The 16417-nt window shown below is 42.5% G+C and overlaps 1 long non-coding RNA gene across 1 annotated transcript in view; it reads left to right on the forward strand.

Annotated features, from left to right (window-relative positions):
- Positions 1-16417, forward strand: part of LOC144376445 (uncharacterized) — a 542546-nt gene that overhangs the window by 86153 nt on the left and 439976 nt on the right. The window lies entirely within an intron of this gene.

A 16417-nucleotide genomic window follows, 5' to 3' on the forward strand; every position in this document is an offset into this window, starting at 1 on the left:
GGAGATATGTTTCAGCACACTAATGGCACACTTCTGGCATCACCACTCCCTCAATAGGGTGCAGTAAATTAGAGTGCATCCAAACAAAATATCACTCAGCCTTTGGGAAACTATTAGACCATGAGGCAAACAAACTTTTCATGTTGTGAGACAACTAAGGAAATCCAAACACCACCAAACACAATACTAATGAATTACTGTTGATAGTCTTAACTATTTGTGAAAACAGCATTAAGAGATACACAATAGAACATTCAACGCAATGGTTTTGCTGGCCATGCATGGAGAACTATTGAAGAGGTGAAAAGTGGTAAAAGCACAATCTCTCAACTTTTGTGAATATTGAAAATGCTCCAGGGATTCCTTCTCAGTGAAGGAGCGCTCCTGCTCCTGCTCCTGCTCCCGTCATGATATGAGGCACTGGGTTCCATCCTCAGCACCACATAGAAATGAATAAATAAAATAAAGGTACTATGTCCATCAAAACTAAACATAAATAAAGTAAATAAATAAATACAAAAGAAAGAAAATGCTCCACTATTTTTTTTAGTTATTCATGTTTCCATTTACTGATATGAAAAACCTTAAGACAAACTGTCACATAAAGCAGCAGGAAACAAGCCAGGTGCAATGGCAAAGGCAAAGGCATGTAATTCCAATGGCTCTGGAGCTGAGGCTGCAGGCGTGTAAATTCAAAGCTAGCCTCAGCAACATAGTGAGGTCCTAAGCAACTTTGCAAGACCCTGTCTCTAAATAAAAATTTTAAAATGGGCTGGGGATGTGGCTCAGTAGTTAAGTGCCCCTGGGTTCAATTTCAATTTATTTATTAGTGCCAATAAATGAATAAATAAGAATCGAAATTTTAAAATACCAGGGAACAAAATGTGAGTTCATTCAGGTAAATTTATGTGTTATATGTGCATAGTAAACAGAAATCCAGGGTGATAACCTCAAATTAACTATTAAAATATTAATACTGAAGTCACATTAGACTATGATTTCCATGACTACTTCCTAATGAGACATTTCTACATTACTTGAATTTAAAATAAACTCTGTTTTCACAATTTAGTAAAATAAAATTATTTAATTTTCTAAATGATACAGAGGCACAAACATTAAGAAGCTCTACTAAGGTCCTAGGAACATAGCTCAGTGGTAGGGTGCTTGCCTAGGATTATGAGTCATATTTGATCCCCAATACCAAAAAGCAAAAAAGAACTATAAGGGGCCAACAAGGAGGAGATTAAAGCTGCAGACCTTAGGTCAGTTGAGGGTCACCCACAAAAAAATCCAAACAGCAAGGGGCAATAGAAGCAGATACCTTAACAGACAGTGGGCAGAGCAGCACAGTTCAGAGAACCACAGACCAATCAGAGTCAGGAGAGTTAGGGAGGGGTTGAGTGGGCAACCAAAGAATTCTGATTCTCCTTCACAAGACAAAAAAGACAAAGGAAAGAAAGAGCAGGCTGCTAAATTTAGCAACAAGATGTTGAGGACCTAAAGGAAGTGCTCAGCATAGTATTCTATGCAAATAATGTAAATTACCAGAGGGGCCCCCCAGTCCAACAGGAGTTCAAGCACAGATCACAATCTAGGGGGAGAGGGACTGTTCCCAGAACAGCCAGAACACCCACAGGTTTTCTAATAAGACAGCTCAGACGCTGAGGCCTAAGAATATTTTCCATCCCTTTGCACCTAAAAAGAAATCAATCTGATGCTAAAAATTTAAAATTATAATCCCTTCACTTCACTGAAGAAGTACATGATGCAGGTACCACCACCCTTGTGTTCACAAGAGAATGAAAGGCCAGCAGTTTGTGCTAGATTCAGCATCTGTCTCCACACTGGACTTTAAAGCCCTTCTTAGAAGGTCACCCACAGGCCAAGAGCAGAGGCTCATGTTTGGAGGTCAACCACTAGGGGAGCAGAGGCAGGAGGACTGAGAATTCAGTGCCAGTCTCAGCAACTTATGAGGCCCTTAGCAACTTGGTGAGACACTGTTTCTAATTTAAAAAGTAAAAATTGGCTGGGGATGTGTCTCAGTGGTTAAGTGCCCCTGGGTTCAATTCCTGGTGCCAATAAATAAATAAATAAGAATCAAAATTTTAAAATACCAGGGAACAAAATGTGAGTTCATTCAAGTAAGTTTATGTGTTATATATGCATGGTAAACACAAATCCAGGGTGATATCCTCAAATTAACTATGAAAATATTAATACTAGAATCACATTAGATATGATTTTCTCGAGTACTTCCTAATGAGATCTTTCTACATCACTTGAATTTTAAAGTAAACTCTTTGTTTTCACAGTATAGTAAAATAAAATTATTTAATTTTCTAAATGATACAGAGGCACAAACATTAAGAAGCTCTACTAAGGTCCTAGGGGCATAGCTCAGTGGTAGGGTGCTTGCCTAGGAGTGTGAGGCATATTTGATCCCTAATACCAAGAAGCAAAAAATAAGTATAAGGGGCCAACAAGGAGGAGATTAAAGCTGCAGACCTTAGGTCAGTTGAGGGTCACCCACAAAAAAATCCAAACAGCAAGGGGCAATAGAAGCAGATACCTTAACAGACAGTGGGCAGAGCAGGACAGTTCAGAGAACCACAGACCAATCAGAGTCAGGAGAGGTAGGGAGGGGTTGAGTGGGCAACCAAAGAATTCTGATTCTCCTTCACAAGACAAAAAAGACAAAGGAAAGAAAGAGCGGGCTGCTAAATTTAGCAACAAGACACCTAGGAAGTGAAGAGAGTGCTCAGCATAGTATACAAATTTCCAAAGGTGCCACCCAGTCCAACAGGAGTTGAAGCACAGGTCACAATCTAGGGGGAGATGGGATGTTCCCAGAACAGCCAGAACACCCACAGGTTTTCTAATAAGACCACAGCTCAGACCCTGAAGCTTTTAAGTGGCACTCCCTCTCTCCACAGGAAGGTCTTAACTGGGCTTCTCCAGAAATCTTTACCATGGCTGATTTTAGGACTGTCAGCAAAAGAGTCTCTGCAAAAAGTTCAATGTAGATAAACTTCCTATATTCTTGTTTCCCTGTTTTACTTGTCCACTGGCAGAGAAGATAGCAGCACTCCAGGAGCTGGACACCCCTTTCTAGTTTTTCACAAACATATTCAGTATAGTACTTTGAAGAAATGTGCAAACAAGCCCTCTGGCCTTGTTCTGGGCTTCACAGAGATGTCTATATTTTTAAGATAAGTTACAATTGGGTTCCTTGGTAACAACTGGCAGGGAGAGGAAAAAAGGGGAAAAGAAGCTCTCCCCTTCTCAGGTGTTGTCCTTGAAGAGTTGACTTGCCCAAAACAGTGAAAGAAAAAGCTGCTTTTATGTGAACTTCTGCAGACTGTGAACTTCTGAGACCCTCCCCTTACATGCTGGGTATAAAACTCTGGAACTCCCTGAACTCGGGATTCAGGGAATTGATTGATTACAGCAAAGGCTGTACCCTCTGAACCTGGCTACAGCCAAATAAAATTGTTTCCTGCCATCTTCGGTGCCTTGCCTCGTTTGTCCCTACAAAGATCAACCTATGTTGGGTCTAGAGTACTGTCCAAGGTAGTTGAAGCTGAAATGAACCCGGGGAGTCACCAGAGTAGTCTCTGTTCAGGGACAGCGAGCAGAGGGGAAACCTTGACTCCCTTTTTGTTTGGTTGGGAATTATTGGAATTTGGGCGGTATAGATATTCTGTCGTGGCCATGTCTGAAGGAAAGTGTGTGAAACTTTGTGAATGAGACAAAGGGAAGGGTTCAGACCCAACCCAAGGGCCAAAGCAAGTGCAGAGTCCTGATCCGCGGTTCTGTGGCACCTTATACAGTCTATGGCGGAATTTCACCAACTAATATCCAGGTGAAAGCTCCAGGTCAGCGGTTGATACCGACTTGCAAGGCTAAGAGGGCCCTAAGTCCCCATGAAAGGAGCGGCAGGAGATGGACAAAGCAACTTTTCTCCTAAGTGTATTTTGTTCTAAGTGTGCTTCACCGATGCTGGGTGGAACATGGGAGGCACACTAAGGAAACTAAGCCTTCTGAAATGTGTTAGGAACCTTTAGAAAGTTTTCCTGGTAACTGTGGAGTGAAACTCACTCCACAAATATTGTGTACTCTGTGAATTAGAATGTGGGCTGGCCACCAGATGGATCTTTAGAAGAGAGAGTCATTTCTGAGGTCCTGGAACCCCTGAACCAATTTTCTTATATTGATTGCTTGCAAGAGATAGTTCAGAAACAGCCCCCTTGGTTGAAAGCCTGTCTAGATAGACAGTCCAAGCTGATGTTCACCAGGAGCATTTCTAATACCCAGCAGAAAGGAGCTAAACAGAAAATCTGACTAGGAAAGAGGAAGGCAAACAGTTTTTCCTGTGAGCCAGAAGACGACCCAATCCCTTATGTGCCACTCTACCCAACTTTGCCAAGACCACTGGGACAACAGACTCTCCTTTCAGCCCCCTTGTCCTCAGAGGCAACACATGATGGCCCCCAATACTGGCTATTCCTTCCTCTGTGATGTCCTCAGAGCTAAAGGCTTCCTAGGACCAAAGACTCTTTCACCTTCAAAGATGAAGGTAGAAGATCTGTCCTAAGACCATAGCCACAACTTAGATGAGAACTCTCCAGATGCCCCTGCAAGGGACTAAAGGACATACCCATGTTGACCAGAAGGGAAATGTCTGAGGGGGACAAGGCAGTTTTGTGTGCCAGCCTTTCACCACCACTGAGGTCATAAGCTGGAAAAATCATACTCCCTCCTACATGGAGAAAGCTTGGGCCATGACTGATCTGATGCAGCCCGTTATCCAGACCTAGGACGGGGCCTCAAGAAAGAAGAACGTCTAAAAATTAAGAGATGTCAAGGAGCCCTCATAGAAACTCTAAAAGAAAAGTAAAAAGAGAAGAAAACACAGTGTCTGGGCCCTGAGCCCCAGCCTAAGCCCAGTACATCTGCAGACAATCAGAGCTGAGATAAGCCTCCCGCTGCTCCAGCATCTCCATGTTGCACCCTCCATAGCCCTGAACATTTCTCTGGCAGCAATAATCAAAGAGATGTGCCCAACTGACTCAGAGCTAAATGTCCAGGCCACCTCCGCTGCCGCCCCTCTGTCTGCCCAGAGGTGTCCGGGGGAGGAGGGGCACATACAAGTGTAACAGCCACAATGCAAGTTTGTCAGTAAAGAAATGCACAGGTGCAAGCAACAGATGATCAATGCAGCCTTAGAGGGACAGGCTCAGAGAGCCATTTGCCAAAAATTACCATCCTAGAGGGCTTTACTGAGAAGTGTTCCAGTGAGTTGATTAAGGTGGCCACCACAGTTTTCATCAATCGAGATCCAGAGACTCAAAGACAGGCAGACCAAAAAGATGAAGAGGAGGATGGATCTTCTTACAGTGGCCCTCACAACAAACCCAGATGTCACTCAAAGGGGGCGGGGTCTCACTAGAACAAAGCCAATGGTCCAAATGTTTATAAGGAAAAAAAGTGTGGCCAGAAAAATGGGAAGCCTCCAGTGGCCCCAGCAGGCAAGCACCCACTGCCATGCTCAAATGCTAAGCCTTGAACAGAGAAAGAGTGAATATTTTCCTCCAGCCTTTGGCCCCAGCCCCTCCTTTTAGTTTCTTCCCTCTTGCTTGGAAGTTGATGATTGACGAATATGGCAGGGGTCCCATAGACACACAACTGCATCTGATACTCGGGACCCAGCACCTTAGGAGGGCTCAGCTGCTGCAAGCCTCCAAATGAACCATGAATATGTTCATGTTAACAGCCGATAGTGGGCCATAGGGTGCTAACTCCAAAAGGACATGCCACCCTGGCTCCTAGCCACATGCTGGGAGCCACCAGCAGGAAGGGCCACAGAGCCCCATACACCCAGGCATACTGAACAAAAACACAAGCGGGGCAGCTACTATGGACAATTAGAGCAGGCTTCCACCTGGCAGGAGGAGAAAGCCACACAGTCAAGGAGCAACACCTAGGTGGGCACAATGTGGCTGCCATACTGGGACCTGCACGGGACCACACCACTGCCCTCCATCCTTGGCAGACAGCCCATGACGGAGATTGACATAAGTGGCTTTTACACAAATGATGTGCCAGATCATCAGTCTCTGTTAAGATTTACATTAGATTTAAGAGTTGGAAAAACCTAGCAGCCAAGATCCTGCACTGGGAAATAACAACAACAAAAAAAAATCCTGCATCTTAAAGTGCCAGAGGCTCTATATATGCCTCTCTTCCCTAAATGACAGTTCCTCCCAGGTGCTTGAGTACACCATCTTTGTGACAGCACTGGATTCTAACGTAAAAATCCACATCTATCAAGAAAAAGTCAACTGTAATGTTTTGAACAATCAATAATAAAAAAAAAGAAATAGCTATAAAAAAAAAAAAAAGAAAAAGTCAAATACCATAGTCAGCATCTGACTCAGCAACAGAACAGAACAACCACTGGGCCTCAAAAGAAACAGGAGATCTGCTCAATTCTAGTCCCTTCAACCTGCCATCAGACTAGAGTATTCTTGGGGGCTACTGAGTTCAGCCACATATGGATCCCCATCTTTCAGTTAAGACAAAACCCCTCTATGAAGCCACAAAGAATGGAGAATGGGATCCTCTAATATGGGGGCCAACTAAGAAAAAGGCCTTTGAAGACATTAAACAAGCACTCACTGGTGCACCTGGATTAGGGCTCCCTGACCTCACAAAGCCTTTTTTTCTGTATGTCCATGATAGGTCTGGAGTGGCTATGGGAGTTTTGACTTAGATGCTAGGGACATGGAACCGTCCAGTGGCCTATTTGTCTAAACAGCTGGACTCTGTAGCAGAGGACTGGCCACCTGATTTATGGGCCCTTGTAGCAACAGCTCTTCTGGTATTGGAAGCTGATAAACTGGCCATGGGACAAGAGCTGGTTGTCAGAATTCCTCATTCAATTTTGACATTGTTAGAATATAAAGGACACTATTGGTTGGCTAATGAAAAAATGGTCAAATATCAGGGCATGATATGTGAAAATCCACGTATCCACGTCAAGGTCCTCAGAACTCTAAACCCAGAGAGTTGACAGAGAGGCCAGGCTACCTATCTGCAAGAAACAGGAAGAAAATCCAGTTCCAGGTTTAAATGCTGCCCTTCTGTCTGGCTGACTAGCTAACAGAATAGGAGCCAACATACTCTCAACATGAAAGTAAGTGATTTAAGACTGAAAAAGAAACTTTTCTCCTTGGTAGATGGTGGAGATTTTCTGATGGCTGGAATAGCCATCCCGGAGATTCTAGCCCCAGCCTTTATCAGGCAGTTTAGCAGGAAAACATGTTGGACCTATGTTACTGCTGATGAGTCCTTGCTTCCGCAATGCTGAAGTATAACACCAGAGAAGCACACCCAGGCAAGTTTAGAGTGGAAAGTAGAAACTTTATTAAGGACAGCAGAAAAGACTTCTACCTGGAGGAAGAAGGGTACCCAAGAGGTGGAATCTGTGGAAGGGATTATAGCTAAGGTCTTCTTTCATCTTTCCCACATTTCTGTCCTTTGTTCTGTTGTCTTGAAGTGATAGAATGTAGGTGAGCAGACTAAAGGTGAGGGGTAGATAGGCCAGAGGAGTAATCTGAGCAGGAAGGGCCTGGGGCTGCCTTTGATTAGCACTTCCCAGTTGGCTGGGAGCTGCTTCTTTAACATTTCTTTAGAGTGGGCTCTGGGCCTTAGGAATGTTAACTTTTCAATTTCCCCAAGTGGTGCTCTGCTTCCCTGGGCTCCATTCTCAACATTGCCTTCATTTTTTATTTTACTGGAAATTAGACCCGATTTACTAACTACATATATACCTATCTTTAAATGTGGCTTCACATACAGCACTTGAGACAGTTCTGACTTGACATTTCTATGTCCCCTGGTTCACAAGCAACACCTGGATGATCTGCAAACAATGTGAGGTTTGTGCTCACAACAATCTTTGTCAGGGGCTAGAGCTCCCAACAGAAATCCAAACTATAGGAGGAGCATCTTTTGAAGACTTGGAAGTAAACTTCACTGAACTACATCCTTAGGGGGCTATAAATAACTTTTGGTTTTTGTGTGTTCATACTCTGACTGGGTGGAAGCCTTTCCCACCTGCACTGAAAAGGCTAGAGAGATACTAGGATGCTTCTCTGGAAAATATTTTCACATTTGATGTCCTAATAATTGTTGGCTCAGACAATGGGCCAGCTTTTGGACAGAGGTGATATGATTACTGACCAAAAGTGTAAACATCAGATGGAAGTTACATACTGTCTATAGACTTCGGAGTTCTGGATGAAAAGGACTTTAAGGTTCAATTGGATAAGTGGTGTCAGGATACTCACTTACATTGTGATGAACTTCTCCCTATTATACTGTTGAGGATTAGATCTACTCCCACTAGGAGAAATGAAAGTATCCATGGAATTGGCTTCTTTCTCATTTCATTATGATTGTAGAGACCTGCCTTGTGGCCTTTCCTATGCCTTCTAGGAATTGAGGAAAATCCTTCAAACTTGATTCTCTATGATAGCAACACTTTTTCATGAACATTCTTAGATCAGTGTTTAGACAAGAAATTCATTGCTATGATGGATCCTCTTGTAGCCTGGCTGGAATGGAGCTTGCTTTGTCATTTGTTTGGTACAGATTCTGGAACAGCCTCCTCTGCTTTATACAGCTGGAACATGATGCCAGATTCACAGTCCAGAGTCCCAGGCTACATTCCCAGGCTTTCTCCTTACAGTATAAACAGTGTCTCTCACATGCTCTTTGTTGAAATCTTGACAGGCCAGCAAGGCTCACTAAAAGAAAAAAAGTGGCTCTTCAGAAGAGAAACCTCTGCATGAAGCTGTTGCTGGTGTTCTTAAAGGGAAGTCTCTATCTGGCAGTGCTTTCTGAACTTGACTGTGACTCTGAAACATCTGGGGATGCTGCTAAAGTCAGATTCTGATGCTGTGGTGGGGTCTGAGATTCTGAGATTCTAGCAAGTTCCCCGGTGTTGCTGCTGCTTCTGCTAAGGGAACAAGAACTTCCAGGATGTACACACCAATGCAGAGGCAGGAGATTGCCACATTAGCACAAGAAAGGTCCAGAGGGAGAATCCAAGGCCAGCCTGTTGCCATGACACCAGATTAATGACACTGAGCAGAAAGAGGGATGATCCCTGGAGTAGCTATCAAGTGATACCATCTTAATTACTCATTGAAAAGAGTTCTACTTCCACCAGAGCATTATTTCCTGATCAATAGCCCTGTCTTTTCAAATATGCTTTCTGGCCATTTATAACCAAACCTTTGTTGTACTTGTCCTGAGAAAGAGAATCAGCTTCTCAGCCATCTCTACTTATCAGCAGCCCACATCCCTCAGGACCCACAGAAGTTTCTGTGTGGAGCTATTCTGAATGGTTGGCAACTCCCCATCACTTACTGTGTGTCAGGGACTTTGGGCTATGGATTACAGAAGCTGGTATCTCCCCTTGTAGCCCTTGTGTTATGCCCCTGAGGCAGGCCTCTGTTTGAGGGAAGGGAGGGGGTTCTTGTGAGTCTTCTTTGAGGCATTTTGACCTGGGCTTCCTGTTGTTGCCTGAGGGCTTGTGGCTGGCCATTTCTTAATGTGCTGAGAGATGGTCTGGGAAGGCAGAGTGGCCCTGCCTTCCCTCCATGATACCACCTCATTGATTAGAAAGGTATTGATGAATACAGGGGATTGAATAGTGTCCTCCCCAAATTTCTCTGTATTCCCTTTTTCTGTTTGCCTCTGATTAGAGTTAACAGTTCTTTTCTTTTCTTTTTTAAAAGATTGGTTTTTTTTTTGGGGGGGGGCTTTATTTTGTTTATTTATATGTGGTGTCCAGAATTGAAACCAGTGCCTCACACATGCTAGACAAGTGTTCTACCCTGAGCCACAACACCAGCCTGAGGCCTTTTCTTTCTTTGGATCTTTTGTCTCTTCACTGAGGAGGCCTGGAGACATGGCAGAGTTAGCAGAGCAGTCCTTGTCATAATGCAGTGATGCCAGCTGACACCATCCTGCTAAAGACCTCTGGACAGAGAAGATGGTCCTGATGCTTGGCAGTGATCTATAGAAGACCCTCTGTATAGAAGGGAAGTGAACCAGGAACCCAGAACAGCTGGCTTGAGCCTTGAGCACCCCTGTTGGCTGATGCCTTCTTGGGGTTCTCAAAAACTAAAGTGATGGGAATGTGTAGGATCTAGGGTGCCAGGTCCTGCTGCTCCTGATGAAGCCCTAGTTCTTTCAATTGACTCTAATTCCTACCTGTTGATATACCTAGCCTAGTTATCTCATTAGATCAGAAGCCAGCTTGTCACAAGTTATGAAGGATTCATTTCTGTTCTCTGTAAAAATATCAGGATGTCTGTATGGCCTGGCCATTAGTTGATATTGTAAAGCTGATTGGAATGCCTGCCCGTGCCCTGAACTCACCAAGGTCTGGTTTTCCCTGACCATATAACAACCCTTTCCTAAACCTTAGTGACGCCTCATAAATTCTGGCCTTCCCTGGCCAGATAAGGACCCTCTCTGAGTTTCTAAGATCTCCATAAATTCTGATGCCGGGGCCAGCAAAAATGTAAACTTGTGTTATGCTCTTCAGAGTGTTGTTATCTGTAACCCCCCTTTGTGTAAGTTTTTGGGCTATAAAACTGGGCCCCAAAGAAGCCTCGGGGCTGTGCTTGGCTCCCACGATTTTGAGGGGCAAGGTAGCCCGGCCGGTTGAAATAATAAGCTTGCTTTAATTTGATTTTAATTAGAGTCAGTGGTCTTTCCTTGCATCGTGGTCTAACACCTGTGAGGGTATTGTCTGCACTCAATCATTTCTTCTGCCTAGTTTATCAACTGTGGTGTGTTGATGAGTCCACCTGTGGGGTTCCCAGCCTCAGCCCTGGTCAGGTGTACTACTAGAGGTCAGCAGGAGAGGGGTTCTCTCTGTTGGAAGAAGGCTGCTGGCTTTCCCCACTGGCCTGTGTGGAGCAGCATGGAGCACACAGACAAAGAGCACACTGATGGGCCTGGTAGTGATACTGTCAGCACTGTTACAGTAAGCAGCTATTGCCACCTGGCAGGGCCACTTTCCAGGGCTTAGCACCATGACAGGAAACGTTAAAATGATTGGGGACTTTGACATCCTGCCAAAGCGTGTCTGGGGAAGCCACCGCCAGAGGTTGATGAGCCAGACATATATGTGCAGCACTGAGAGGTTGGTCTGCCCAGAAAGCTCAGCTTCTGAATTGAGGGGCAGGGCTTGTAGCAGTGCAAGTACAGCCAGTCCCAGAGGATCTTCAAAGACCCCTTGGGCACGTTCTCCCTGCACTTCCTCTTGCCAACCAGGGAGAGAAGGCTTTGGTCTCCACCCAGATCATGTCCAACATGGTGTCTAGGAGCTAGACAGGACCTTGGATGAGCTTTTCTTGATGTCTTTCAGACCCACTTGGCCTCATCTGGGCATTCTGGGTGGGACAGGGGAACTGGTGTTGCACACAGCATATCGACCAGACCTGACAGCTCACAGTCTAACCTCCTTAACTTTTTTTTTCATATTTATTTTTTAGTTGTAGTTGGACACAATACCTTTTTATTTTATTTATTTATTTATTTTTTTGTGGTCCTGAGGATTGAAGCCAGGGCCTTGGACATGCTAGGTGAGCGCTCTATCGTTGAGTGACAACCCCAGCCCTAACCTCCTGAGCTTTAAGAGAATACATTCATGCTGTTTTAAGCCATTAAGTGAGTTTGGTAAATTGTCTACACTCAATCATTTATTCTGCCTTGTTTATCAACTGCTTAAAGTCTGAATGTCTAGCTTTCTATAATTAGATTTTGGGCTGTTGAAGGGAAAAAATATTATTATTTACATTTTTTTTTGTTTTGAGTATTTCTTTTATTTCTGTGCCCCCAACCCAGTATTGGGAATTAAACCCAAGGGTGCTTTACCACTAAGCTTCATTCTTTGCCCCTTTAAAAAAATGTTTTGTTTTGAAACAGGGGCTTATCAAGGTGCTAAGGCTGGCCTCAAACTTATAATCCTCTTTCCTCAGCCTCTCAACTTGCTGAGATTACAGGCAGATGCCATGGTGCCCAGCTTTTTTTATGTACATCTTAGTAACCAGAAAATTGCATACACATATATAATCACCTCTAAATAAGTATGCAACTTAATGCAATAGTATTTTACTTTTTAATTTTTTCTCCTCTTTTTAAAACTTGTTCTTTTAGATATACATGATGGTAGATGTATTTTGACGTATTTTACTAACATGGGGTACATCTTATACTAATCAGAATCCAATTTTTGTGGGTTATACATGATATGGAGTTTCACTGGTCATGTATTCATTTATGCACCTAAGAAAGTCATGTCCAATTCATTCTATTGTCTTTTCTATTCTTATCCTCCCTTCCTTTCATTCTCTTTTGTATAATCCACTGAACTTCCATAACTGCTCCCATTGTTAGATCTGCAGATCAGAGAGAACATTTGACTTTGGGTTTTTTAGAACTGGCTTTATTTTACTTAGCATGATAGTTTACAGAGCCATCCATTTACCATAATTTCATTCTTCTGAGAATATTCCATTGTGTATGTATACTACATTTCCTTTATCCATTCATCTGTTGAAGGATAGGTTGGTTCCATAGCCTAACTGTTATAAACTGAGCTGCTATAAACATTGATGTGGCTGTGTCATTGTATAATGCTGATTTTTAGTCCTTTGGGTATATAGCATGGAGTGGGATAACAGGGCCAAATGCTAGTTCCCATTCCAATTTTTCTGAGGAATGCAAGAGCATTTTAAAAGTCAAAAATTTTAAAAATAGGGCTGTGAGTATAGCTCAGTGATACAGTGCTTGCCTAGCAAGCAAGCACAAGTCCCTAGGTTCAATTCTCAGTATTGCAAATAAACAAATAAATAGATAGATAAAATTTAAAAATTAAAATCTCCAATTGTTGTCATTTCAAAAATGATCATTGAACTCATTGATGAAATTATAATGTAATTCATGGAGGAAACAATTCAATTGTCTAAGAGCCTTCCAAGGAAGCAACACTTGTAAAGAATGGTATGTCTGTGTCTATGTTAGTGGCAAGTTAAGCTGCAATAGAAACGAGTGAGCTTTCTTTGTTGCAAATGAGTTACCTACAGATGAAATATACCACTTTCTTACTAGCTTGGGGAGGAGATCAGCCTGCTTGCTAAGGAGAATAAATTGTTAGTGCTTGAGAAGTGGGGAAAACTCTGAAGGGTCCTGAATTCCCAATGCTTATCTGGTGCTTTGTGTATGTTTTGTTGAATTTAATTTTGTACCTTAAAACAGAAAACTTCCTCTTTAATAAATTGATACAGTTGACATTCTACTTAGTATTACACATATAATAAAATGATCTCAGGGGCTGGGGCTGGGGATCAGTGGTAGTCAACTTGTCTGGCATGTGTGAGGCACTGAGTTCAGTTTTCAGCACCACATGTAAATAAATAAAACAAAGGTCTATCAACAACTAAAAATAAATTTAAAAAGAAAGAGATTTTAGTCCTGATATTCTGCCACAGAATGCACACACCATTGAAAAAATGATGAGAGTTCTTGAGCCTCTTAAGGAAAATAGAATAAGCAATAATGCAAGCATGAAATGAGACAAAAGGAGATTCTCTTTTCTTTTAACACAGTTGATTTCTTGATATACTGATTTGCTAATCCCTGCTGCTGCTTTTATGTAAGAGAACATTAGTCGTCTTGACCCATTGGCTTTAATGATTTTGGTAATTGTTAATTCCATTTGCATTTTCCTTTTGGAGGGGGGACCAGAGACTGAACTCAGGGGCACTTGGCCTATTTCCAGCCCTAGTGTATTTTATTTAGAAACAAGGTCTCACTGAATTGCTTAGCACCTCACTTTTGCTGAGGCTGGCTTTGAACTTGCAATCCTCCTGCCTCAGACCCCTGAGCCGCTGGGATTACACCACACCCAGCTGCATCTTCCTTCTGAAGATGCAATTGTGCTCCAATGGTAGAGGAATTTTTCAGCAGTGTCTGAAATTGAGCAGAAAAAGATTAATCTCATTGAAAACACTTGGGTAAACAGGGGAGAGAAAAAAAGAGTGTGCTAGTAACACTAGTCCCTGCTGCATGTCTGCATGTACTCTGGATGAGATTCATGGCTTATCAACAGCCATAGCTACTGTCTGTCATTGTTGCTGCTTCTTTCTCTTGGTCCCCTGGGTACCAAAACAACTTAACTGAGATGGAGTCCCTAGAAAGAAAACGTTTATTTTTCTGTTTCCCTCAAATTGGTGGCCAGGCTGTATTGCTCCAATGCTAGTCTTCCATCCATCAAAACTGTCTGTTTGTCCTTGGCCAGCTCCTTAAAGTACACTGGACATACTATTAGGCATATTGGCTGAAATGATGAGAAATAAAATGCATCAATTAAATTACAATACATAAAAATATTTCCTTATAAACTCACGATACCTGAAATTAGCAAGTGTATGGCTTATCTCAATTAATTTACCCCTAAAACTCTTCAAGAGCTTGAGGATGAAGGTGGCAGGTGATTTAAGTGGAAGACAGAACTTAGCTCTTAGCTGAGGTGCTCTGAGCTCCTCCCCTTGGTTTGAGTGTGGTGCTGAAATCCCAGTGCCAAGGGTGAATGGGTTGTCTCATTCTGGTCCTCTTATTTTGTGATTGTGTCTTGTCAAATGTCATTTTCTTCTTCCTCTGTTTCCCATTGCATCTGTTTTGTGCTTTTCCTGTGTCATTTTGCCTTTAGGGTAATTTTGGTTGTTTATCTTGGGTCTCAGCTACTATTAAGATTAAGTTCCTTGACAGTCAAAAATTTATTACTCAGGCTGGGGCTGGAGCTCAGTGGCAGAGAACTTGCCTCGCCTGCGTGAGGCACTGGGTTCGATCCTCAGCACAACATAAAAATAAATAAATAATATAAAGTCATGCTGTCCAACTATAAAAATTTTAAAATTATCACTCATATTTGTCTCTCTTACAACATATCAAAGCTCTGTACACATACACATTTGCTGAGTATTTATTGACTGAATAATGGCAACTGATTGAATTATTAACTTACAGATTTTTACAGGGCCAGGTCTGCAATGGTCTGGAAGAGTTACCTGGTAGATGCTTACCAAGGATTTTTACTGGATCCTTTTAAAAATTATGTAGAATATAATTTTGTAAGCAAATTCTTTTTTTAAAAAAAACTTAATGTATTTTTTTAGTTGCTGATGAAACTTTATATTGTCTTATATGTGAAGCTAAGAATCAAACCCAGTGCCTCACACCTTCCAAGCAAGTGCTGTATGGCCGAGACACAACCCCAGCCCAGCCCTGCTTTTTGTTTTAATTGATGATGTTTGCATTCATAGAAAGTTTTACTTTTTTTTTTTCTTTTGGTGGTGCTGGAGATTGAACGCAGGGCCTTGTGCAAGTGAAGCAGGCAGTATACCAACTGACCTATATCCCCAGCCCCATAGAATGATTTTTAAAAAGCTGTATTTATCCATCAAATCTACCTTATTTTATTTGTTGCCATACTGAGGATTGAACTATGGTCTGGCACATGCTAGGAAACACTCTTCCACTGAGTTGCATCTTCAGCCCTACTTCATTCTTTGGACAAAGAACATGTATATAAGGATATTTTAGAATTTTTAAAATGACCAAGCACATCCTAAGATACTGAAAGACCCTAGCCCAGTCAGCCCAGTTACCTAAGGCCAAGATATGAAACCAAGATACCAGGCAGGCCATAAACAGGTTCAGGCGCCAGGCATGCTCTCCGGACAACCGGTTGAAGAACAGAGCACCCGAATCCTGAGGCATGAATGAATAAACCGGAACAGATAAGCATGAACAGAAAGAATAGAATGCAGACCTGTGGTTTTTGGAATGCAGACCTGTACCCCCTAGGTGGCCTATATGCTAGATTTAAACAAACCAATAAGAAACCTGTTGCTTCCCGCGCGCGAAACCTGTCCTAAACCCTATAAAAATCTCTGTATCCCCAAGCCTGGTGTGCCAGTTCACCAAAGCTCCGGCTGAGGTTCTGCGGGGCACCCGCAGGCGCCTGTGTCCCAATAAACCAACCTCTTGCTTTTGCAGCCAGTGTTTCGTGTGATTCTCCTTGGACAGGGATACGGGGGTCTTTCATTGGACGGGGGTCTTTCAATACTTATTATTTGAATAGAATTTATTGTTTGTAGAAGTCTTGGAGCTTCAACTTTCATTGAAAAGAAATATTGATGAAGTCTAAATCAATCACAGTAAGACAAAAATGAAGGTAAATTTGTCACATGGAGTCATTGGTTTCAAACTAGCCTTTTTTTCCTTTTTTCTCTTTTTGAAAATGATGTTCAGTTAATCTATATAGCCT

This window comes from Ictidomys tridecemlineatus, chromosome 3, assembly GCF_052094955.1.
Source record: "Ictidomys tridecemlineatus isolate mIctTri1 chromosome 3, mIctTri1.hap1, whole genome shotgun sequence".
NCBI lineage: Eukaryota > Metazoa > Chordata > Mammalia > Rodentia > Sciuridae > Ictidomys > Ictidomys tridecemlineatus.